The sequence below is a fragment of the Phaenicophaeus curvirostris genome, chromosome 1, assembly GCF_032191515.1.
Source record: "Phaenicophaeus curvirostris isolate KB17595 chromosome 1, BPBGC_Pcur_1.0, whole genome shotgun sequence".
Taxonomy (NCBI): domain Eukaryota; kingdom Metazoa; phylum Chordata; class Aves; order Cuculiformes; family Cuculidae; genus Phaenicophaeus; species Phaenicophaeus curvirostris.
Window position 1 is genome coordinate 117497008 of NC_091392.1, and position 27179 is coordinate 117524186.

A 27179-nucleotide genomic window follows, 5' to 3' on the forward strand; every position below is an offset into this window, starting at 1 on the left:
ACCAAGCTACAGAGCATCCATGTGTGTACATGCCTGTGCTGAGGTGAGGAAGGAAGGGGACGAGAGAAGCGTCCAATCACTAGGAACATCCTCGGCCAAGCTTGTAGGATCTTAATCACCAAGTCCAATCAAGCACTAGACTCACCACCTTACTGGCAATGAGTTTTGGAGATGTGCTGCTTGCAATAGTGCAGAACAAGCTGTCCTTTTGCTTGCTTGTGCATCACAGCTTTCAACTGATGTCCTCAGGTAGTGCCAGTTCTTGTGCTAAGGCTGAGGGAGCGCTGTTCTAACTCCTAACCACCTACCTGCAGGCACCTGCCTGTCCTTTCTACCCAAAGGCAGAGCCCTTTCCTGCCTCCGAAACACAAGTATGAAGCTTCCACCTACAGATGAGTGGGAGGCCATTTGACATGGGCCCTTTCCTCCTGCTTTTTGGCTGTATGTAGGCAGCGCTAAAAATCAACCTGCATAAACCACCAGAATAGGAATGGAAAGCGTAACAGGATGATCATATGCCTGGTAGCAGGCCAAATGCTGACAGCAAAGAAGCCTACATGAGCTTGTTAACCTACTAAAATAACCTAACTCTTTCCCCATCAGCACATTCATACACAACTTCTGCCACAACAGGTCAGCAAAGATTTATTTACTGAGTTTGTGGCATAAAGACTGGGCAATGCTAACTGGACACCACGGGGAGGCTGGAGAAAAACACCATAAACGGCAACAAACTGTTGCACTGGCGATGAGTTTAAGTGTGTCCTTCGGTGCTTTTCCACTTGCTGAAACCTCCAATGGTGGCTACAAATCTTGCACTGCCACTTGCTGTGAGCATTTATTAATTACAGCGTCAGCATGCCTTATACCAGTTTGTGGGTCCTAAGGATAGCCTAGCAGAGGAGCAGGAATAGTTTTGCAACAAAGGCAGGTTCAAGGAATGAGTGCCTCAGCACTGATGTCCCCACTGCTGTGACAGCAGCACTAGGAAACTAAGGATCACAATACAGAGAACAAGGATGTTAATTCTGCCTAAATAACAGACTGCGTTTCCTCTACCCGGCTGTTCTGGGGAGATAATTACACAGATTCTCAAATCAAAGAAATATAAAACAGTCTGCAAACGATCGCAATGTTGATGTGCTGGCAGTTCAAACCATGACATATGGTCCTTCAGAATGCCATCTCGGAGAACAGGCTCACGAGCAACACTCGTTACGCAAAATAATGTTGTAAATAACAGAAAGAGGAGGCTGATTTTAGAAATGTACTTGAGGTGGCCTCTCTGCTCAGCCCCACAAGAAGACAGTCAGTGTTTCACAGAGCTGCTGCCAGCCTGGTGATAGGTTCCCAACTGTACCTCCCTTGAGGGGGAAGGAAAGTGAATCATATCCAGACAGGATCCCTCCTCAGTCAATACCCACACACAAACTTTGCTGAAACAGCGCTAAGGTTGCGAAGTCGAGTTTTCAGCACCAACGCTCACTGAGCACTGTGGGCACACACGCCACCAGCACTGTTTCAGGACCACCTCGCAGCAGTGTGTCAGCCCTCACCTCGCTCAACAGCAGGATTCAGACCTCAAAGTTCACCGCCCGGACCCCAACCATGAGGAGTAAGGGATGCACAGATGGGCCATCTGTAGGCCAGGAGAGAGGTGTGAGACACAAGGGCTCCAAGGGCTTTCACACACCTTCACCCAGAGCAGACACATGGAGGTTCGGCAATCTGCTTTCGCAGCTGAGGAGGTGAGCATTGCTCCTTATGGCACAGCACTTGTGCCTTTCCCCAAGACTGAGACCCTTTCTTTCCCCTCCTCCTTCATGCTGCCCCTTGCCTGAGTTCTTTTGCTTCCTCCACCCTGGTAGAACCTCACTTTGTACCTTTGCAACCTGACCCACTGCCACCCCACTCCACTTTGATCCCCCGTCAGCCCCTCAGTTCGTCCTCTATTCCCCACAGGCACCCCGATACTAGCCCAGCTGGCACATCTGGTCACGAGCAGAAACCCTCCAAACAGACCAGCGGTCATCCCTGGCAACGGCAGAGGTGAATTTCCTTGTGCAAAGGTTAAAGACAGAGCTGATTTATTTTCTTCTCATGCTTTGAGCTACTAAGTTCAGCTGCTTGGCAACACAGAGCGACATCTCTGCATTGAGCGGCTCAGGGCACTGAGATCATGAATTTGGACCAGAAGGCAGGTAACCCAGAATCCCCTGCCCACATCCTCAACCCATCCTTCTCCTCTGCCCCATCAGGACTGCAGGGCCGTAGATAAAAGGTGACGTGGAGTGTGACCCGAGGCATAGCTCCTTCCTTAAAGTCATCAGTTTGGTGCTTGTGGCCCTAGGCAATGCATTTCTACCCAGAGAGGTAGCAGAAGCCCTGGAAATACTGGGAAATATTCAAGGTCAGGTTGGATGGGGCTCTGAGCAACCTGATCTAGTTAGAGATGTCCCTGCTCACTGCAGGGCCGTTGGACGAGATGACCTTTACAGGTGTCTTCCAAGCCAAACCATTCTACATTTCTGTGTTCCTATGATTATTCTCAGAGGGGCTCAACATCTGCCCTGGACATAAGCCATTTGCTGTGAAGTTCATTATTGCAGGAAAGGCTAAAGGAGCACGGTGCCATTTCATCTGCCTGCATTACCATACACTAAAATCCCAAAATCTGGCATGCTGAGGTCCCCGGTTGCCTTCCTCTCACCCTGCCTGTGTTTGGCCTTCAAGCAGGCAAATATAAATCCAGTATCAGCATAGAGGAAAGCTCAGAGAGGCCACGGAAGCACCGTGCCCCTTGGGAAGGAGGCAGCAGATAAACAGGATTAGGGAATTTTGCATAGCTCAACCTGCCAATTTCTGCGAAAAGGAAATGTAGGCAGTGCCTGCAGTCCTGATTCAGAGGAGAAGCCTTTGAAATGCCTGCCAGGCAAAACACGTTAAGATACAAGCTGCTTTTCCTCCGTAACGGGGTGCAGTGCGGGGAACAGCCCTCCTCCATGGAGCCCACCCTGCGCCAAGCACAGTTTGTGGCATGTGGCCAGATGGCAAGATCCCTGGGAGCCAGGCAAAGGAGACCTGATCCTGCGTCACAGGCTCCAGCTCCTGCCGAGATTCAAACAGAGAGGTCAACTGCATCATGTTCTCTTACAGACAAGAACGAAAAATTTCCCTAAGAATTGGTTTCCTAGGAAGGTCTTATTTTTTTTCACCTCTTTTTCTTGTTGAAAAGCTCAGACCTGAAACCAAAAATATTTGAAATGGTGTAGGAAGGGGTGAGATTGGGGATTTTCCTTGGAGAATGCGTTGGGGCTTTCTAGATGAAAATGGTTAGTTTTCAGCTTTCCATCAGAAAGGCAACTATTCCGTGGGGAAATACCAGTGTGGGCCCACTAGCTCTGACACTTCATCTTTCAGCAGCAGGCATATTTGGAAGCAGTTGAGGCTTCGCTGTCCAGGAACGTGATATTAGAGAGGCCACCTAGCATCTCAGAACTCTGCCCTCAGGAGTCATCACACTCCCAGGAGGAGAGAACATGCCCATAACTTGCCTCTGTTCTGGGGCAAGGAGAGCTGCCAGTGTCTCTCCCCAAATGCAGAGCCCCCAGCATCCTCTCCCTGATCCTGGCCATGGCACCAGAGCTTGTACGCTGATTTTTGAGTGAGCTTTCTGCGAGAAAGCACACAGTGAAGCCCGTGAGGGCTCTGCTCATTCAATCCAACTGGGAGAAAGGGCAGGAGAACTGTAACAAAAAAGTTGCTGCTATGTGATCAGCGTTGTAGAGGTCCAGCCTAGCTCGTACAATGTCACTGAATTGCCACTTTGGTGATAAAGCCTTGGCTTTATCACTACTGGCTGTGCCTTTTTTGGGCCTCGGGTTTGGCTGGGGATGGTGCCTTGAAAGCACAGAGACAGATTGGAGCAGTTTAATGGATCTGGGGAGCGGGGGGAGAAGAAAATCAGAGTAGAACTCGCCACAGCTGAAGTACGCCTTGTGGCACACCTGTAGGAGTGCTCTGAGAAGGACAAGGACCCCCACTGATGCAGCAGCAGGATACATGATCCCAGCTAGAGGACAACCAGTCTCTTCCCACTGCCTCTGCTGTGGAGGCAGAAATCTTCAGCGAAGGGCTGGGACAGAAACCAGCACAAAATGATGGAGCTGGTTGGGAGCACGGCAAAGTTCAGCCGAGGGTTTTCAAGGCAAGACTAGCCCATCCCTGAGGCGAATGAGGTCTGCAGCAGTATGCATGTCCCCTGGGGTGGAAATGAGGTGACCAGTGCAGGTGGATTGGTCTAAAGTAGTGGAGACTTCCCGACTGGCCAAGATACAGGATTTGGCCATGTCTCCACAAGGAAGGAAAGCAGGAATGAAGCTTTGCACCTACAGGGCCAAATCAAACCCCAGCACATGTAAACACAAAAAAAAGGCTGCACTCCTGGAGTATTGATTTCTAACTGAAATTAAGAAAGCTCTAAGCTTTTAGTTCATATATACTTTTAAAATTATTTATTTGTGGGTAGTGATTCAAAAATCTTTTTCTTAAAGGTTGGTCTGGACAGCCTTTTGTTAAAACTTACTTTTCTCCTGCACAAGTGGCACGTACCACTGGCAAGTTACATGAGCAAAGAATTAAGTAAAGAATCACGTCTGGTTTCCCTGCATCTGATCTGAATTTTCTCTCTTTCGCATTGAATGGTATTTGTTCTCTCCCTCAGGGTACTCTTGTCCTTGGATGAGATTTTAGTGTTGCTCTTAAATCCTGTTTGGATGGACTTCCAGCAAACCCCAGACAGCTGAAAGCTTGGTTGCACAGCACGCAACATAGGACCACTTGGTACGTGGTGTGTGGAGCAGGCATGGGCAGAAACTGCTTCTTCAGACAAGGTCTCAAGTGTGAACAGCAGGTTTCTAACGCTGTCCACCCCTTGCCTGCTCTACTGGTTGGACTCAATAATCCTGGGAGTCTTTTCCAACCTGGTGATTCTATGATTACCGGGCCTGTGGTCCTGCAGGTACCCTGGGTTGTTGACCCATTCCACAGAGCCCCACGTGCAGCCACGTCACCCTCCTTCATGGCCCAGCCATTGCAGCACATTCAGGCAGGCCCTGTGGGTTCTCAGGAGCTCAAACTGGCAGAGGTTGGCAGCATCTAGAGACAATGCCCAGGACTAGGAGGAAAGCGGAAGACCTGAGGTGGAGGAAGGGATGTTGGCCCTGACAATGCAGTTTGATGGGATGCCTGTGGAGATCCAGGCGACAGCCGTGCTTGCTAGCAGGACAAGGGATGGCCGTGTTGGTCATAAAGTTGAGCTATGTCCTGTGCCGCCCTGAGGGTTGATGCAGTTGGATGCTAAATGTTCGTAAACATTGGACCTGAAGCTTTGCCCTCGATCACACCCTGAGAAGAAACCCAACTCCCTTTCAGGTATACTGTATGTCAAGTTACATCTATGCAGAGATTGCTTAGGGCATTAGAGACAGGTAAAAGAAGTTGTAAATAGAGAAAAATTGGCAAAGAAAAGTTAAAAAAAATCATATATCCCTCACCAGTCCAAAGTAGTAACTCAGCTGCCATAAAAGGTGAAATTAAACAGGTCAACCTGCCATTTTATGCCTGATAAAGAAGCTAGCTTGTCATCTAGACCTCTTCATCATTTGCTTTTCCATCTCTCTGCTAGCAATGATCTCAAATAAATCTTTACTAAAATGTAAACATGTTTATAATTATACTCACTGACCCGTTCCTTTATTAAATGAGGACAATAGGAAGATGCTCTTATATTTGCTAATGGGTTACTCCCATCTAACCTTTTCTTGTTTATCCAGATAATCTGTTTTCATTTCATCATACAATAGTTGCCAATAAAATTAAGTCAATTAAATTAAAGATCTATTATGTTATTTGAAATCAGCCTGAGACCCTTCTTCTTTCCTCAGTCTGAGAAGATTTTTGATAGGGCAGCTGGGAAATCCAAAGCAGATTTTCATCTGCTGTAAATTGGTTTAGCTTTTCAGAAATCAATAAGGTAGCATCATCTTACCCTAGCTGAGGGCCTGAACCCTGATATGTACAAATAAGCCTTAAGCCTGGTTTTGGGCCAAAATTTAGATCTGGAATTACTCCCTCACGCAACCCCAAAGACCTTATCTACTTACTGAATTGTCAGCAGTTAGCTATAACGTAAGTTCTGTAGTTAGATATAGCATTAGCAGTCAGGTATACAGTGCAGTTGCACTATGATCTCTTTCCTACATAAATACCCCTATTCCAGTCCGAAAATTACCCTTTAGATTTATCTTTAAATGTGAGCTATTCCCATGCAGTATAAGCAAAATCAATGAAAGACTCTAATGTCACACACTAGTGTCTGCATGAAGCTGCCTGCTTTGGTTTTCTGACAGAAAATGTTTTACTGCATTTTTTTTCAAGTGTAGACAAGACCTTAATATCTCATTCAGTGATTATTTAAATAAAAGGCAAACAGGAGGAATATCCTACATCCCAATCAAATTCCAAGCTCTAGTCTTGAAATGGCATTCAAGTATCTTAAGAATGAGTAGTGGACATTATAACTATAAATGGTCTTGATTTGAGGACAACCCACTCTGAAACAACTTCAAAAGTGACTTCTCATTTCTTGGCCAGGCTGCCAGTAAATTTTTGCCAAAATCGGCTGCTTTTTAGAAAATACCACCTAGCTATATCATCCTTAACAGAAAGGCTAAGGCTGATAAGGCAGGGTGCCCATAGTTTATTCCTCTCTGTTACTGTGGGACAAATGCTTTGAGAAGAGCTGAACATGCTCCCCCGGACAGGATGCGTAAGTGAGGGGAGCTCAACTGCTTCAGATATTCCTGGCGTGACTCACCAGCTGGTGTGGTCCCCAGGTCTGCCTCATCTTCTATTCACTCACAGTGCCTCTGGCGTGTCTGATTAAAGCATGACGGGGAATGGCCTCTCAGACTTTCATGTGGTGGGGCAGGAAAGACGCTTCTATTGCGGTCAGTCAGTAGGAGATACTAGGTTGCAGCCAGGGTCTCTGATCCACCCAAGAGAGCGCCTTGGGGCAAGATGTCTTGAGTAGACATGCAAATTCACTTGTACCTCCTAAGTGGTTGCAACTGGTTAGTAAGCCATTAGTGAGATCAGTGTCATGACTTGGCAGGGTCTGAGGGTTGGAGTATGAGGCTGGGCGCTCAGCCACCAGGAAACCCTGGACTGAAGCCTCCAGCAGCAGGACGTGTGGAAACCCTGCACCGTGGCAATCACAGCAGGGTGCAGGAATGGGGGAGGTCCTTCTCCAGGCACAAATGAGTGGTAACCGCTTGTGCAAAAAGGCTGTGTGCTGGCACATGGTCAGGGGAGAGAGGAGAAGCTGCCAGAGCTGCTTGGGACTACCTCGAGGAGGCTTCCTGAGAGGTGTTGGGCTGCAGTCCCATAGTTTCCTGGTGGAGTGAAGAACACTAATTGGACTAGCCAAGTGGTTTCTTTCAGTCTTATCTCATAAGGTGAGAATAAGACCTGCCTTCCTACAGACCAAAATGTTAGCCCTTGGGAAGATGAAGGTTATCTTATCTGTCTTAGAGAACCAAGATATTCGGATTAACCGTTTAGATAGCATAGAGAAGAAGGCTTGCTCTCATTACTCCAGGACACATTTTCGTTTTCGTGTTTTAGTGTCTTCCCCCTAACAAGAAAGGGCTATTGATCTTCTTTGTAAAATTCTTACAAGGCTAGTGAAAAATTAATGAATAAACCTAACCAAGACACCATCATCTGGCTCAGGTCACAGTCATGGATGCTTTTTTCAACTTGAAATTGGTGAACCTCCCTTAATACTCTCTCTCTCTGAATGCTCTATCAGAATTCATCTGTAAACTCTTCACTCGTCATATCAGTACCTTTATTAAATTTGACTCTCCAGCTCCCTGTTAGCAGTCATCCTGAAGAGCTGGCTCGCAAGTAGAAAGTGTTTTAGCTGTCTTCCTGTAGACCTGATGGCAAAGCTGACATAATGCCCACCAAGCCTTGATGAACTCAGCTATGAAGGGAAAGCAAATAAAGAGCTGGAAGAGCTCCTTCATAGACACTGAGAGGAGAGAAAATGTTTACCCCTAAATCTTAAAGCAAACTTGTGAATTAACACTAAACAGCTTAGTATTTCCAAGTGTAAGCAAAGCTTTATTTAACTCTCCGCTGCCAAAAATTCAAACAGCAAAACAACACCTAACCCTAATTAACTCAAAATGTCTGACGTCTTAGAGAAGCTTTTAATCACAGAAAGGCTTTCTACCAGCCAAAGATACAGTTCAGACCAGAAGTTTTCCTATTTGAACTTCAGAGTTTCTGTTTGCAACAGGCATTGTACATACGCAACCTCACACAAGATCCAGGAATGTTTTTTGCTCCTGGAGTGCTTTTTTCTAGGATAGAAGCTTTCCAGTGATCTACACATTTCGAACCATAAGCAGAAAATCCCAACTCCTTGTCAGACCCAAGGGATGTGAAAATCCATACAAGAGCTATAGTCACACTGTCAAAACACAAGACAGCCTTGTCCCTTGTATGTTGTTGCAAGGGGATAGGACAAGAGGTGAGGGTCAGACCTTCCTCAGAGCTGATCTCCTCTCTGTCACTGAACAAGGGGTGGACCAGAGATAGTTTCTTGCCAGGCAGTTTATACTCAGGCTAGAGACTGTCTAAGGATAGAAAGTTTAACATTCTCTTTCCTCACAGGATCTTACCATTCATTTATGGGTTTCCAACTCTGAACAGGCTCTGAAACAATGCAAAGAAGATCTGGTTGCTGATTGCCTGTTAATGACTGCTGCACGCAGTTTCATGAGCTCTGTGGAGAGCTAATTTTTGCTGAACAATCACAGCCGTTCTGCTGGAAACCCACACATCATCAATTTCAAGAACCGCAAAGGTGAGCTTCCTCCCAGGAGATCCACGCTCCTCCTGTAATTGTCAAATTATGTCTGGGTAAAAGCGATGCAAATTAAGACAACACTTGCTTGGCAATTTATGTGCTGCATCAGGAAAACATTATCATTTCTGACATATCAGGCAGATTCTCTGTTCACTAACAACTTTGTAACAAAACGAGTGATTTTGATTAAATCCTTGGGTAATGACTACATCAGAGGAGTTCCACCACTGAAAAAACTACAGCATTTTCCATCTGCAAGGCACATTAAATACCAGCAATGATGACTTCCTTGGGGTTATCTCTGTGTAGAAGGAAAGCAGCAGAGCACAGATGCCTGCTTTTTTGTCAAGCCAACACATAGATTTACAGTTTCTTCCAGTCACTCTTGCAGAAACAGCACCTTGAGGTTCATCGCTACATTACAGCTTATAAAGCAAACAGTGGTGGTCACAGTGGTGCCGCAGGTAACTACTGCTTCTCATCATGTGAAGTCTGAGAGCCACAGCCAGGAGAGCTTGGTGTCAGTGAGAGAGGAAGGAAAGGGTATTCTTACATGAGATGTGCTCACGGAAGAAAGAGGTTTGGCCAACAGAAGCACCAGCATAATGACTTCTCCAGCTCCAGATACGCATCATGCCTACAATTCACTGAGTCACTCACGATGGTGGGTTTTAACAGGGAGCAGGAGAATAAAAGTACAAACCCGCTGAACAAGATGATCTGAGTTTGTATATAGCAAGCTTTGCCATCCAGCTCTCTTTTCTTTAAAGAAAGATCTTTCTTTAGATCTTTGGATCAAGGCCCTTAGACCAAGGTGCCCAAATTAGAGTTAATGCTCCCTTTGACTGAAGAGTTGCTGTGATGAGAATTAGCCCAGGGTCTGTGGAAGAAACTGCACCACGCTCAGGGTAGATCAGGGTGGCATGCTCGGCCACATTGTCTGAAATGTTTGCAAGTGAGGGACATCTGGACTGCTAAGTCACACATATAGAAAGAGCCCCTGCTTCAAGCAATGGCCAGATGGCAAAAGCATACAAGAAAACCTGTGTCTTGTGTGCCTCTTGTACAGGACATGGGATTTGACAGTATAATACAGGAAATCTGTGTTGGAAGGGGTGTCTGAGAGGCTTAGCTGTGACTGATGGGCGATGGGAGTTCAGTGATGAAAACAGCAGAGGTGTGTGGTTCCTGTGCAGGAAGGGACATGCAGCAGTGGCTCCCATCCACAGCACCTGGGGGTACTGTCCACCACCCGGGTAGCACCCCATGTTTGTTGAGGAAAGATGCTGCAAGCTATCCTTGGCCTTTACACTGGGCTCCCTTCAGGCCAGAGCTGCCAAGGAGGTCAGTTGCCTATTTTAAGAGGTCTGCTTTGACTGGTCACCTCCCTGGGTTGTTGAAGGTCATTTTTGGCCTTGCCACTTCTGTCTATGGGCACCTCTGCAAGGGGAAGGGAGCACTCTCCCTGAAGGCTTTACACTGGAAGAGTGGAAAACAACCAGCAGCTGTTGGCAGGGAAGCACAACTGTTGTAAGAGAAAAGAATGACGGTAGACCGCACGTGTGGGGGTGGGCAGCAGTGAGAGATAAAAGCGGTCATTTGATAGTCTAAGTTATTGAGCAGGGCTTATTTACAACAATACCCAGGGTGCAATGATGGAGCTGCAGCTTTCATGCGGGATGACGTATCCGAGCCCAGTTTTAACAGCCAGAGGTTTCCTGTGTGGTTTTTCTTTCCTGCAGGTAGACTGGAGTGTTTTTTTTTCCCCTCCTCTTGTTTGCAAATGGGAAGAGGAATTTCATTGCATTAATCGACCAAGAGAACAAAATGCAAATATTGCAAGACTTACAAAACCACAAAAGCTGACAGTACTACCTAGATTCCTCTGTACATCGATCATTCTAGAATAACTGGGAGAGTCTTAACCAGCTCTACTAGTAGGGACAGGAACACATGGTGCCTTGTAAAACCCAGAGCAAAGGAGAAAGTGAAAAGGTATCCCAAGTCCCTGCAGACGCAGAATTGCTGCATATGAGTCTTGTGGATCAAATCTTTCTCTGTGAATGTCCTTGTTTGCTGCTGTGTCCCCAAATCTCTGCAGATTTCAGCACAAACAGGTACTCCTTGAGCCTTTTACCAAACTGCAGGAGAAACAAGCCCATATGACAAAAGCATGAATTAAGAAAGAGGGCTAATTAACTCCAGGCAATCACCAAATCAATTTGTCTAGACTGCACCCAGTAAATGTTTCCTGTGCCATGTGGCCAGACCAGCTTTGATTCCCATTGCCTCTGGCATTTCAGTGGCAAGCAGTGTTTTGTGGTGTAAACTTGTCCTTAGTTCACACACAGTTCTCTGCGGTTCTCTTGAGACTTGTTTGTTACAACACGATCTTCTCAGTGTCACCACAGCAGGGATCTGTGATCCACATCCTATGTTCCTCATGCATTTGATACTTTCAGGGCTACAGAAATATGCACTCCAAGGCTAACAGCTCAAAGAAAACGTTAAATATGCCCTTTCAGAAAAATACCATGGTTGGGCACTTGGAGTCTTCTTTCAGTCCTGGAGCTTCAAAACCAGTTCCCCTTATGGAGTCATAGTTCAAAGGAGAGCAATAGTTTGCTTTTTTGTTTCTTAACAGTCATTTATTAAAAATGCCAAGACAAGCAACTTGCCAGGGAAGCACACTACCCCCATTTCTGCCTGCTGAAAGACAACTGTCTTAACCAGCCACCGGTCTGATCTTTTCCCATGGAAGCATGCAGAGCACATCCTGCACCATCTAGGTCTTCCCTCTTCCATTCCAGTTTGGGTTAGGAAGAATTGAAAGGAGCTTGACTGATATAAAGCTACAGGAAACAAGATATTCTTTGACACATTGGTTATGGTAATATGGTACCTTTTGCAGCAGAGAAATAAAACAATTTATTTTGACAAGAACCGGCAGCAAGAGAACCATCGATACTGGCAAAGCCAGCCATGGCAAAGGAGTGAGAGCTATCTGACAAAGCTAAGTAAATGCAGTACAACAACAACGATAATCCCAACAATGTGATAAGTAAACAGAACAGGTTTGCCTCTATCTGTATGCACACACACATCTATACACACACATGCACACAGGCATGTACATATTCAGGTAGAAGCATTATTCAGACTGAGGTCTAATTTTAAGCTGATGATGCCCATTAGTGCAAGGTATAACCAGCAATTTAAAAACACTTGGAAGCTTTTCCTTTTGTGGGTATAGAGGGGCTAAACTGTTCCATGGAGGCAGCAATGGCTCACTCTCAGGGAGACTGTGCTGCACAGCTTCAGAAGGGAGGCTAGTGCCTCTACTGCCCTACGTGCCTTTCATTGCAAGTCAGAGCTCGGATGCAAATAGGATTTGCTGCTTTAGCACCTCCTCCTGCCCCTTTCACTGGTGTTTACATCAGCCTGAATCTGGCTTGGTTCACTTAAACAAAGCCATCAAACAAAATGTCGCTGTGTTTTCTCAAGCGCAAATGGATTTAGAGAGCTTAGCGCAGCAAACGGCAATGTAAAACTCACTTGCTTTACAAGTACAATCTTGCTGATGTAAACCAAAAGGCATATGCCAAGGGAAAGTTTAATAGTCACCTGGAAAATACATTAACTTGCATTATATCTATTTACTAATGGCATATTGTGTATGTAACAAAACACCCACAAATAATTTTGGGACCGGGGATGTTCCCCCTTCTAATTGTTTTCATCATGGGGGCAGCCAGGGCTCTTACGTGCGCTTTCGACTGCCGCTGTGAAATATGTGTTCCCTGTTTGTTCTTGTTCTGCCTCTGCAGGAAATCAGAGACTCTGGCTTCCTGTAGGCTGCAGATGCTTTATTCTTTGTACTCCCCAAATAGGAAGTCCTGGGGTCATTCTGCCAAATATATGGAAACTTAATTTCATTTCAACACAGGATTAATCGCTAGGAAGTGTCAGGACATTGATCGTCTGATAACAAGACAGTTAAAGCAGAAACCTTTTATGGGCACCAGGGCTAAACCATTTGGCAACAGACATGAAGCCGTAAGTCTCTGCATCAAGTGGGGAAGGAAGGCTACCTGATGAGAATTAATGCCGGCAATTGTAATAGCAGTGTTTTTTTTACTGCCCTGTAAACTGTACTAAACTTCTATGCCTTTTTATATTTTAAGAGGAAGGTAGATTGGTTTTGATGACTAACCCCTGGCTTTGATGACTAAGCTTTACATTTTTTTTCTACAAATCTTAACAGTCTGTGGTGATCGTCCTCTCACTTACCACAGCCTGGCAGTGGCGTACCTCCACTCAGCTGAAGGAAAGGCTTCTGATTTGCACCCTTGGAAGTCACAGATCAGTCCCCTACTGCCACTGCATGTCAGAAGGGGTGCAGATATCTCAGACTAATGGAAAGAATGGGAACACTGGAAAAAAACATATACTAAATTTAAGACCAAAAGCTGAAATGTACTTTCACTAAGCGTGCTCAGACTTGCCATTTAAAGCATCGTTTAAGACCAGTCAATGCCATACCACTTGGAGGTCAAGCTTTGGAACAAGCTGCCCAGGGAAGTGGTGGAATCTCCTTCCCTGGGGGTGTTAAAAGAAAGTGTAGATGTGGCACTTCGGGACATGGTTCAGTAGACATGGTGATGTTGGGTTGACGGTTGGACTGGATGATCTCAGACGTCTTTTCCAACCTTAATGATTCTATGATACTATGAGGTTAGCAACTATCATTCTTCCCATTGTAAAGGCTGGGGGAAATGAGGTGCAAAGACTGGGAGCTTGATCTGTGCCCATAGAGTTGGGCTCTTTGTCAGCACTTGATTGGTAACAACAATCTATGCCATGTCCCGCTTTTGCTGAGGACTCAAGGTATCTTGCAGACAAGTTGCTTTACCTAGAATCCAGTTTTAATGAATCAAACCCCAATAGCACGACCTGCATAATACCTCTTCTTGTATTGCCTTCTGAATGGGGCCCATCTCTTGGATCGCACCCCACTCAGCTAATTAGATATTTTTACACTTTAGAAAAGTCTAGATTTAGGGACAGCTACAAGATTGTTTTATCATGGCATCAGGTTGTGTTCATCTTAGCAGCAACTGGGACAGAAATGCAGCTCTGTGAGAGATTAACTTGTTTTATATCGAGCAGTTAAGGACAAGACAGGGTTGTGTGAAGCATTTCATGTATATAATGTCATCTCCTGCCTTACAGGAAGAGAGCTGTCTAAATAATAGAACTTTGTAAAGACAGTATGCCTCTAAAAACATATTCAGTTCAGCATTTTCTACAAGGAGTAAACAGGTAGGGAGGAATCTCCTTAACAGAAAGTCAGAACCCCTTCACAGAGACCAGCAGGCCTGTGTTGCCCTGCCCAAACTGCTCTTCTGCATTATACAAATGGAGCTGCCACCTCCTCCCTTCTAAAAAGTCACGGCAGCAACTGAGTATTTAAATTTCTACCCTTTTGAGCTTGTGTGAAATCTGCTGTAGAAAAGCAGTCAAATGAGCCCACTGTGTTTCACATGCCTCCTCCATCTCCACCATCTGAAGCTTGAGATAAGAAAACCCAGATGAATAGAGGAAAGCCCTCTGTACAGCACATAGCGTCACCCTGCTGCCATCACCCTTACCACGCAACAAAGCTGAGATGCTGATGAAGTTCCTGAGGAACCCCACAAGCAATTTCACCCAGCAAATTCAACACTACAAAAATGTCCTTTGATGAGTAAGACTAAAATATCAACTTTGCACCCTGGAAATAAAATGTTGGATGCACAGCTGGGTGCGCGGGGGAAGCCTCGGTGCAGGAATGCACCACTCTTCTGTTTGAACCCACCTCTCCACCATCCTTGTAATTAATCCCCTTCTCATTTAGTGATGTAGTGTGGACATTCATCTAAATCCAATAATAAGCCAGGGGATTTGAGCATGAGTTTAATATTAAACTCATGGTTAAATGTTCTGCTGACTGAAAACGGAACCAAAACTTGACTTATGTGCTTTGCTTAATAGGAACGGCTCTGCAGTTCATTGTCAGTGGAGAAGGGAGATCACTCTGTGAGGATGAGTCACTTCACTCAAGCCCAGACAACCCCAAGCTCTGCAAGCCAGATCCCACCCTGCTCATAAAGGAAACCTGAGAACGCAACAGGCTGAAATCAAGCAGTGATGCATATGATGACTGCCAGAAGACACCCGGGATGTGAAAATAAGAAATGCAAAAAGGTTCACTGCAGAGCATCGCTTCCTCAGGGGTCTACACGAAGCTGCAGAAACACTGCATGAATAAAGCAGTGACCTTACCTAACTGACGTATTGCAATTGAGTCAAACTACCGGCACTTCAGTCAGCTTCACGTAGGAGCACTTGTCAACACTACAAAGCCTTTCCTAACAGCTAAACTGGCTGATTTATATCAGTGGCATCTCCTAAAGCAGGCTAATCTTATATTTGGAAGGGGATGATTTGGAAGATTTATCTTAATGTCCTCCCCAAATAAAATAAGCTGTATCCTTCTGCTGGTCTAAATTTTGCTTACTCGGTGGGTTTTCCTGACCTACCTAACCTGTTTTGGGAAATAATCTCTTTTCTCCAGAAAAACTTCAGAACATCAGCTTGACTGAGGAGACTGATGCAGCAGCAAACACACATAAAGAGGGCAACCTAGGAGAGATTAAATATGAAGGTGACAAAGGGCAGGAAGTTTGGGACATACAACAGGCAAGGAAAAGCTTCCCAATGGTAAATCGTTTTTGTTATAGAAAAGAACCAAAGGGAAAGAAGCTAAAAAGCTTATCATAGAAAGAGTCACCCAAAAAGAGAGTTTGTATTAGGGGACAAAAAAAAGACATCAAGAAAGGTGTAAAATGTTGCCCTGAAGGACATATCCTTTTCAGAAACAGACCGGCTTTGGAGGACAGACCAATTGGGATGAGAAGGAAGCTGAGAGTTCCTGACCAGGAACAAAGGATCCTGCTGAAATTTTTGAGGTATTTGTTTCAGTATCTAAAGTCTGAACTGGAATAGGCCCCCCACCCCCCCCCAAAAAAAAAGGGAATAACAGCATTTCTTCAGTTGAAGGGTTTTATGAGAAGCTCTGTGAAGATTTATGGCATGTACATTTGTAGTCCAGGGCATGGGCTGGCTCCAGCCCCCAGTGTCAGGAGTGAGTGGGCTTTAGCCAGGCTTGGCAAGCACAGATCTGAACACAGCAGCTGGAATCAGGGAGCTGCCTTTAGGGCCAGACAAAGACCCTGGGGAGGTTGTTCTTGCAATGTTATCAACAGCTTTTTGCAGCTTGTGCAGAGATGGGAGTGGGGAAAGGGGCAAGGGGTCCAGCAGGGAATATACTGAGAATAAGAGGACAAGTGAGCAAGAATTGCATTTCGCAGAAAAAAAAAAAAAAAGGAAGAAAAAAAAGAAAAAAGAAGAAAAGAAGGATTTCCACACTTATTCCCCACTTCAAGCCAGAGCAGGAATTCAATTTTGGATGGCCCCAAGACAGGGAGAAGAAGGAGTAGAAGGGAGCAGGGGAGAGGGTGAGGGGAAAATTGGAAAAAGCCAGAGGCTTGGCGGCAGGCAGCTCAGGCTGGAGTATGGGGTAAAGCTAGCATGCCTCAGGTCAGATGTGATGAGGACCTACACCTCAGCATGGCCACTCGTTTCCTCACTGTTTAAAAAAACACGTATATTTGCCAGACCTCTCAGGGAAGAGAGGTTCTGTGAATCAGTGTCTACCAGCTGCTGACCCAGGTGATGGCATTAGCAACTTGGAGTGCTCCTTACATCTTGGCTCTCCAGGCATCCTGTTAGCTGTGTGCCAGTAGAGCTAACCTCACCCAATCTTGCATCACTGTCATGTTCACATAGCACTAGTAATGTCTCTTATGGAGCTGAGCTCACATCAGGGGCTTTCTCTTCTTGCCTTAAAACTCTTCTTTCAAGGTCCTTCGCCGGCTAAAGTGTAAAATCTTTCAGCTTCATGATAGGAAATTCTTCAAAAGGAGGTACTTTCTATCCCACATCATCCTTCAAGCTTCCCACAGCGACCAAGTTCCTACCCTAGGGTGCTTCTGGTCAAATCATTGCTCTGCAGAGCACCCTAAAACACATACTGCCAGTTTCCAAGGACCATGTATTGCGGAGGGAAACCTGGAAGCTGCCCACATAGAATCATAGAATCACAAGGTTGGAAAAGACCCACCGGATCATCGAGTCCAACCATTCCCATCAAACACTAAACCATGCCCCTCAGCACCTCGTCCACCTGTCCCTTAAACACCTCCAGGGAAGGTGACCCAACCACATCCCTGGGCAGCCTCTGCCAGTGCCCAATGACCCTTTCTGTGAAAAATTTTTTCCTAATGTCCAGCCTAAATCTCCCCTGGCAGAGCTTGAGGCCATTCCCTCTTGTCCTGTCCCCCATCACTTGGGAGAAGAGGCCAGCTCCCTCCTCTCTGCAACCTCCTTTCAGGTAGTTATAGAGAGCAATAAGGTCTCCCCTCAGCCTCCTCTTCTCCAGGCTAAACAACCCCAGCTCTCTCAGCCGCTCCTCATAATACTTGTTCTCCAGCCCCATCACCAGCTTCGTTGCTCTTCTGTGGACTCGTTCCAGAGCCTCAACATGCTTCTTGTGGTGAGGGGCCCAGAACTGGATTCCTGCTAGGTATTACAGAGTCACTCCTCTGCCCCTGCTAGATGCCATCAGGCTGCACAGTACTTCCCCCCGGCTGAAGGGTTACATCTGATCTCAGCCTCTGACAATGAGGTCCCTCCTGTACACCACAGCCCTGGCCACAGAAGGGTGGTGGTTCAGGCAGCATGGCCACTGTGGCTTCCCTGAGTTCCTCATTCCTGCAACGAGGGAAACCCTTGGAGGAGAAGGGCTGTACAGAGCCCTGTTGAATTAGACAAGTCCTCAGGTTTGTTAATGGCATCTTCCAGCCTGCCAGCCCAAAGGTGTCCTTGGGCAGTGAGGACCAGCAGATCCCCCCAGCCCAGGGAAGTATGGCCACAGTGTAAGGTGATGGTCGGTCTGTGGAAGCGATAGAAAAACTTCACAATTCAAGTAGTTTCTTGTAAGACTTAGACACCTGGAGGCATATTTGTACAGGAACTCAGCGAGGGTTTTTAAAATATCCCAATCACCAAATGCAATTATTTCTATAGAAGTTGGTGACCAAGGGTCTTCCAAAACCCCATTGCTTCCTGCATTGCTCACAGCCTTGGAGAGCTGCTGACATCACTCACCAAGCAGGATTTCGGCCCCAGAGACCGAGGCTCTGCTGCCAACAGCGTCATCTCATCACTCTAGCAGGTCACCTGGCAGGACAAAGCTGAGCCCCAGCCATCATGCTCACATGGTTGCCTCCCCATTAGGCACAACATTAGGCACAATTAGCCTCAACACATGGCCCGGCGTCTGTGCGGCTTTAATCCATCACCTTGGCCTTGTGCCGGCTTCAGGAGGATGTGTAGCACCTGATCTAGCGTGAAAGCTGCTGTAATAATGTTAACCCATCCAAAACCATGTTGTCTGTTGAATGAGAAGCAGCAGGGGGGTTCAAAATAGCCACTCACTGTTTCATGTTATATGGTTGCAATAGATTTGGGTCAGTGCTAAGTGCCCGGAAAGCTGATTTACAATCTCATTGAGCCACAGCCTCTGCTACTTGGGAAATTTGGAATAACATTTCCAGAAGTACCTAAGTGCTCCTGATAAATTTTGCTGCCAAAAATTAATTTCCTTCATTTCCTCTTTTTCCTCCCACTTTCTTCCCTTATCCCCATTACTGTTTCAGGAGCAAAAAAATGATGTCAGTGCCACAAACAGGTCTGAATATATAAGCTTACAGCTTTAGGTAGGGAGATGACTTTTTTTTCATTAGAAACTTCTATTGCATTTTCTCTCTCTTCCTCCTTTCCTGCCCCTATGCCTGGCCTCTTCCTCCCTGCACTAGCATTTCAAGACTCCCCCTCAGCTGCTCTCGTAACGGAGGCATCACTACTGAGTCATCCCTTAGCATCCAGCTTGGTGCTAATCCACCTCTTGCTCTTTCCTTCACAAGGGTTGTTCATTCTTCTTCCTCATACCTATTCCCAGCAGTCCTTGGCTTGGGCATTTCAACCCTCAGTCACTCCTGTTGCCTCCTCTCTGAACTTTTTTTCTCTCTCCTTTGTCTGTAGTCTGCATTATTTTAAGATGTTGCTCACCCCTTTCCCCTACCTGCTGTTTATTCTAAGCTTCTGGTCATTTCCCCCGCCTCCACTATGGAAGTAGCTACCTTATCCTCATCTTGACAGTCACGGTGGATGCAAGTAGGGACAGCCTTGGCAACCTTTCGTTTTGATAATTTTCCCTGGGAAATGGATTTCTTTATAGAAATCTCTGTAGAAATTTCTCTTTAGAAATTCTCTATAGAAATAGACCTCCTCCTTCTCCTCCCTCAGAGGCAGCTCCGATGGAAGGAAGGAGGCCCAGCTGCTATTGGAGGCCGGCAATGCAAACTCAAAGCCTCTCAAGAATCTTTCTCTGCCCTGTGCTGTTGAGGCTGGCTCAGGAGACAGACGTAAGTAGAGGCAGGAACAGGGAAGGGAGGAGACCATTCCCTCCCTGATGCTCCCACACAAGGGAGCTAAGGTAGGGCAAACCTCACTGTCCCTCATACCACGGTGTAATCAAAAGAATCATTATTTGCAACGTTACACACGCTATTTAGCACATTGCAATGATTTTATTGGCGTGTTGTACTTAACCAAAAGACCTTGTTTTTCCCATTTCCCCAAGAAAGGAGAGGACATCACAGTCCTTCAGGTCCTTCCATCCCCTCCTCTTCCTGCAGCCCCCTGCTTTTGAGCCTAGCCATAGGATTGGGGACCCCGAGGGTTTCTCCCTCAGGTTGGCTCTGTTCCGGTGTCTGGGATCTCAGAAACACCTGGGATGAGCATCACAGGAGGAGGGAATCATATCCAACATCTTTTAGAGAAGAGCTAAGGCTACTTTGAAGCATTTGAGTCCCAAAATCAGAAGCTGGTTGTTATTACTACAGATGAAACACACTTCAGAGGAGTGAGCTGCAGCCAGAGACAGTGATTCACAGCCAATAGCTGAAATGCAGGTTGCCTGCTTTTTTCCCTCAGTGCCAGGGACTTTCATATCACATCCTCAGGGAAGGACTGAGACCACCATTGAGATCAGACCCTTTCTTGTCCAAGCAGAAGCTCTGCCCCCCAGCAAATTTAAAATCTCTGGAAAGTGAGAAAATGCCTGTGCATGGCCACATTGAAACAGGCTGTCACGCCACGAAATGTGCCTGTAGCAGCCTCTTTGCTGTTCTCGTTAAAGTCCAATTGTGCAAAACTGAGGTAGGAGATGGATGAGGAACTGGACACACTCCTCTTCCAATTCATTCTTTCAGAGGTATATAAATACAGCCCATGTAGCCAGGACATCAGCTGGCAAAACTCAATCACCCAAGTAAAAGAGAAAGTTATAGGAGGCTTTGCCAACAATAAAAAGGAGGGAAAAATAGGTTCAAGCAGCAAAAAATAATTAACTGATAACACCAACAACCTTCCGCAACTTGCTGGCTATTCAGTGGCTTTTGGTGCCATTTTTACTAGCCATATAGGATGGAGATTGTGTGATCCTATCCAGGTGACACAGTTAAACCAGGAAAAGATAGTTCAGCAAAACAGTCTTTTCTGTGGCTTAATTATATGGCCTTCATCCAAATTGCACTGAAGTCAATGAGAATCCTTGCCACTGACTTCTAATGACTTTGCATGACTGAATACTCCCAGCAGGGCTTTAACAGGAAAAAAAAGATTGAAGTTTAAGCTGCAAAACACAGGATATAATCCATAGAGCAGAAAAGCTGCTGATATACTTCCATGGCATAGGCAACTGTCATTGATGGGAAAAAAGGAGATTCTGATCTAATGGCAAAGCTTTAGGGTTTGCATCTTCATTTGCTATTGATGGGCTCAAGGAATCCTTTGAGATTTACACTAATAAACCAGTGCCTAACCATAAAACATAGACTGCCAGAGAGCCAAAATGCAAATCTTTGCTTCTGGGAGAGGTAGACTACGTTGACACCCAGGGCTCGTTTTCTTACTATGCCAAATCTTGATGATGTTGAAGTGAAAGGAAACACTTCCCACAGGCTTCAGCAAAATGGTGATTTAGCTCACCCTCTGGAAAGGGCTGGTGCTGTGGAGGGAGCACTATTGCACACTCTGGACTGACTGTTGCTTTGCAGAGTCCTTTTTATAGATGCTTCTTGTTTATTAGCAAAAGTACCTACATTAACATTGCAAAACCAAATACTCTAATGTTACATTTTAAGGTCACGTTAACTTGAAAGAGCAGCCAAGTTTGTTGACTAAAATGATTTACACAACTTCTAAGGCTACTAAACAAGTATTGCTCAATGTCTCACCAACAGCTCAAGGGAGCAGAAGCTAAAAATGCCACAGCTCAAAAACAGTTCTGTTGATAAGTACATTGTGTTTCTTTGCAAGTAAAGGATTATGAGGGGTTGCTTTAAAAAAAAAAAAAAAAAAAAAAGGAAACACAAACCAAACCAGAAATAAATAAATAACATCAATAATTTCTAAGTACATACTGTCATCTTTCCCTCCTTTCATTTTCTTTGTGTAACTCCATTACAATACCCCCAACAGGTTATCTGCAGTATGCTGAGGATTCCCTAATTACCTTAAACAGAATCATAGAATCATAGAAACACCAGGTTGGAAAAGACCCACCGGATCATCGAGTCCAACCATTCCTATCAAACACTAAACCATGCCCCTTAGCACCTCGTCCACCCGTCCCTTAAACACCTCCAGGGAAGGTGAATCAACCACCTCCCGGGGCAGCCAACAGGCTGCTGGCTGGCCAAGAGGCAAACCTCAGTGTGGCTGTTTCAAGCAATGGCCCTTTGTTTTGTAAGGGCAGGGACATCCAGGTGCTATTTACACAAGCTGAGCAGCTAAGGTGCCCAGGTTGCCTGAAAGATGTTGAACGTCCTCCATCAACAACAATTTTGACGGGAGGTAAATGTCATCAAACAGACATGGTAAACACCTCACAGAAGCCAGCCCTAAAAGCACAAGCCTTCACATGGCCGTGGGGCCTCATGCGTAATTCCAGTTTGCAGATGCATCCCCTGATGTGTCAAGCTGCAACGGGACCAGGTGCCTGTCAAAGGCTGTCATCAAGAACCCAGTCAGGATCCCTGCTCAGCTCGTCAAAGGGAAGCATTCAGGTGCCTTGCCAACAAGTAGTATAAAATCAAGATGGTTCTTTAACTAAGCAGGCGAGGGAGTGGTAAGATGAGCAGCTGGAAACTGAATTCAGGAAAAGCATTATGCCAGCAGACGTCTAAGACTGAGAGAAATCAATCCAGGGACTCATTAGCAAGGGACACCATGAAAGCCCCATGACTTGATGCCTTTTCATCTAGACTGACAAAACTTTCATAACAAGCATTGTTCATCCAAAAGCTGTTATGTTTGATTTTAGGAACCGAAGGATAAAATTCGAAGTACTCCATCATACAAAGGTCAAGTAGGGCGATGACAAGAGATTTAAAAACATTGAAGACTATGAATGCAATTATTTAAAAGATTCTAAAAGCTTTTGTCACTGTCAAACTGTAGGAGAAGCAGAATGGGAGAGTGTGCTCTGCAGCTGGACTGCAGGCAGCAAAAATACCAAGCACTGTCTGTTTTGGTAATTTTTATAGACACGGGTGCCAAACAGCACTGATGTGTTGACTCCAGCAGGCCTAGTGAGGCACGAACACGGCCAGCTTTCACAGCTACAGAAAGAGATGAGAAACACTGTTTTATGTCATGCAGTCACATAAAACATAAATACATCCTAATGGGGGCATCCTAAATACTTGCCTTGCTCCCTCTGCTAAGCTGGCTGAGAATGTTTTGCTATTGCAGTAAAAATGACCAGTCCACTGAATGCCACATTTGGGGCATACACCTTCCGTCTGTCTCTCCAGCTGGGTTTCTTTCTCTTCTCTGTAAAGTAGCAAGAAAGCTTCACTGTAAGTAGAAAGACGTCTTGCACATGTGACTCTCACTCAGGTTCTATAGCATTATCATGCACATTCATTATTCAGATCTATTCTGCCACAAGAAGGTGGCTGGTCTTTTGGCTGTGTAGGATCATTTGCCAGAAATTATTTTAAATAGAGCAGACAATGTGCCTGTTTTCTGAAATTTTTAGAAATGTTTAGAAATGTTTTCTGATAATTACATTCTGTTACCCTGAGCCAAAATGATGTAACATCTGTGCTCAAACAGTTCCTACACAGACGCTATCTGAGACCTGTTTTCCCTCTGAACATTTGGTGAACAGTGCAAGACAGAGCAGGAAAACTCCACTTTGAGTAACATTTGGCAGTATCTCCACGATGCAGGGAGAAGTCCATGAGCTACACTCCCTTTACATAAACACCACTAGGGGAGAAGTCAGTACTCTCGAAATTGGTGTGTCACCTTATTTCAACATCAAACTAAAGCTCGATGTAAAAGTTCAGTCAGAGCTGAATATGGCTCCACAATTTATAGTGTTTATTTAACTTAGGAGCCAGCACGATAGTAAAATATGTCAGATAGCTCTTTAATCTGGATAGTTTATATCCAAAATTACATTTAACTGTTGGAGGATGAGAAGGAGGGAGAGTTACATTTTGGATCAGGTTTTATTGGGTGCACTGGGAACTGCCTCTTGGATGCCTGTCCCAGGGGAAAAGGCAGAAGAGGAGCAGGGAAGAAAAAACACGTCCATACAGAAGCACAAAGGGTCTTGGGGTTGCCCCCCCGCAAATGTATGCTACAGGGCAGGAGACTCAAATGAGAAAGGCAGGGACCAAGCTTGGCACATGAGGCAGCTTGATCGACTGCCCTGCCCTGAGAGGAAGGAATGGCTCCAAAGACAACGCAGGCATTGCTCATCTTCCTCTCCTGTTCCCTCCCTCCATGCTGAAGGATGCTGCACACATCCTCTGCAAGAGATACAGCCCAAAGCCTGGGACCATGCTTCACGACTGTGAGAGAGCATCCCCCACTGCAGGCTGTGAAACAGGGTCCTGCCACTGCAGCTGACAGGACTGAGCCCTGCTTCCAGAGAGGCTTCCGAAGGGCCAGCTGGGCGCTAGGGGCACCGAACACCCCCCGGCATTCAGCAGCTAGCTATTGAGCCAAACACAGCCCCTGGTAGAAAGGTTGCTGTCATTTTGGATGGGCCCCTCACCACAAGAAGCATGTTGAGGCTCTGGAGCGAGTCCAGAGAAGAGCAACGAAGCTGGTGAGGGGGCTGGAGAACAGGCCTTATGAGGAACGGCTGAGAGAGCTGGGGTTGTTTAGCCTGGAGAAGAGGAGGCTGAGGGGAGACCTCATTGCTCTCTACAACTACCTGAAAGGAGGTTGCAGAGAGGAGGGTGCTGGCCTCTTCTCCCAAGTGACAGGGGACAGGACGAGGGGCAATGGCCTCAAGCTCCGCCAGGGGAGGTCCAGGCTTGACATGAGGAAAAAATCTTTCACAGAAAGGGTCATTGGGCACTGGAACAGGCTGCCCAGGGAGGTGATTGAGTCACCTTCCCTGGAGGTGTTTAAGGCACGGGTGGACGAGGTGCTAAGGGGCACGGTTTAGTGTTTGATAGGAATGGTTGGACTCAATGATCCAGTGGGTCTCTTCTAACCTGGTGATTCTATGATTCTATGATTCTATGATTCTATGACTGGGCTGAAAGCTGCTTCAGTAAGGAGATGTATCCAAATCATCTTCAGTTTGAGGGGGCTGTGAACAAAATCTCAACAATTCCCAGATTTCCCTCTGGGACACACAGCTACGCATTTGAATTTTTAAATATCAATTCGCATATTATATAAACATTTACATACATATATGTATAAAACTCAATAGACTTTTTTTAAAAAGACATTTAAGTGTGGTAGAAAGTTGTCCCATTTCCCTTTAGGCAGGACCCTGAAATGCCTCTCATGGTCAGATGGTGTTTCCTGCCTTTTTCTGCAGATGCCATATTGGAAGGATGGGATGTCATCCAGAGGGACCTGGACAGGCTGGAGAAGTGGGCCTGTGAGAACCTCACGAGATTCAACAAGGCCAAGTGCAAGGTCCTACACCTGGATCGGGGCAATCCCGGATTTCAGTACAGGATGGGGTATGATGTGATTGAGAGCTGCCCTGCAGAGAAGGACTTGGGGATGCTGGTCAATGAGAAGCTCAACATGAGCCAGCAATGTGCGCTCACAGCCCAGAAGGCCAACCGTATCCTGGGCTGCATCAAAAGAAGCGTGGCCATCAGGTCGAGGGAGGTGATTCTGCCCCTCTGTTCCTCTCTTGTGAGACCTCATCTGGTGTATTGTGTCCAGTTCTGGAATCCTCAAAATAAGAAATATATGGAACTATCGGAACAGATTTAAGGATGATCAGAGGGCTGGAGCACCGCCCATATGAGGACAGGCTGAGAGAGTTGGGGTTGTTCAGCCTGGAGAAGAGAAGGTTCCAAGGAGATCTAATAGCGACCTTCCAGTACCTGAAGGGGGCCTACAAGAAAGGTGAGGAGGGACTGTTCACAAAGGCTTGTAGTGATAGGACGAGGGGCAATGGAGAGGAGCAGATTTGTACTAGACATAAGGAGGAGTTTCGTCACCATGAGAGCGGTGAGGCACTGGAACAGGTTGCCATGGGAAGTTGCAGATGCCCCATCCCTGGAGGTGTTCAAGGCCAGGCTGGATGGGGACCTGGGCAGCCTGATCTAGTGAGATGTCTCTGCGTCTTGAAAACAGTCATCGCTGGATGGTCTAGGAGGCAGACCCAAGTGATTCAAACAGCAAACAAATGCCAGAAAGGGATGATTTCACTGCATTATTGAATGCACATCCAGCAGATAAGCCTAGCAACGGGGACCCTGTCTGCAGGTTGTCTCCCAACAATCAGCTACTGCTACAGCTCCCTGACACGCGACTGCACTGCTGCAAATGCATGAAGAAATAAATAATCTCCTATAGCATTTGTGCAATAAGTGGAATATTAGCATGTGGCTCTCAAGATGACCTTTATCAAAGGAAGCAGCGTGTATACTGGAGAAACCTATCTAAAAATAAATTATCACTCATGTATACATAGAAATACCAAGGGCAAGATATGACTTTCTATAATGTGAAATGACTCATTTTTCCCCTGAAGTTTTATTAAGTGTCAAAGATACGTACTTCTAAGAGTGAATCACTCCAAATGGCCACTGGGTGACTGGCTGAGTTTGAACTAATCCAGGGGAAGAGAACTGATGCGAGGGCTATGGGACCTGGAATGCAAGGCAAGGATGGCAGACATTAGCACTCAAGTCATCACTAGTGAATCTCAAATTGCTTTGACAGGTGGCAGATCGTGAGACTTGAATGGCTACAGCTTCCAGGACAACATTTCTTTTCATGGAAAGTGGGGTGAAGCCAATGGAACAGCCCATACTTCTTCTTTATATGTGCACACATATATACGCACATATATATAGTTGTAAGAAATGAAGCACCTCTTTTATGGATCAGTAAACTATCTCGAACCCTCACTTACACTTGCTAGCTCAACCCCAAAGTAAAAGCTCAAGCTTTCTGGAAGCGTAGCTGGACTGCCAGCCTCCAGAACAAGTCCCAAAAAGTTCTGGTGAGTTACCTACAAACTCTGTAACTGTGAGAGAATTCAACAGTTGTGCAGATGGTCACAGTGGAGTGTGGAGCCTACTCTTGATGGGTTCAAACCACTCCTGGGACAATCAGTGACCACACTATGATACCTAAAGTGGTGGTTTTTTAGTTACCCCAGTAAGGTTTGTCCTCTGTGTCATTCCCAGGTGTCCACAACAGCACGGCACTGATTGGCACTCTAGGAATTGGCATGAGCCTTGAGGAGGTGTTTACCCTTGAGAAGAGGAAGCTGAGGGGAGGCCTTATTGCTCTCTACAACTACCTGAAAGGAGGTTGTAGAGAGGAGGGTGCTGGCCTCTTCTCCCAAGTGACAGGGGACAGGACAAGGGGGAACGGTCTCAAGCTCCACCAGGGGAGGTTCAGGCTGGACATCAGGAAAAAATTTTTCACAGAAAGGGTCATTGGGCACTGGAACAGGCTGCCCAGGGAGGTGGTTGAGTCACCTTCCCTGGAGGTGTTTAAA

The 27179-nt window shown here is 46.0% G+C and overlaps 1 long non-coding RNA gene across 1 annotated transcript; it reads left to right on the plus strand.

Annotated features, from left to right (window-relative positions):
• Positions 1-1197: 1197 nt before the first annotated feature.
• On the plus strand, positions 1198-15223 carry LOC138728799 (uncharacterized). Its single transcript, XR_011338760.1, has 2 exons — positions 1198-1748; positions 14975-15223. It is a non-coding gene; the product is annotated as an uncharacterized lncRNA (long non-coding RNA).
• Positions 15224-27179: the final 11956 nt, after the last annotated feature.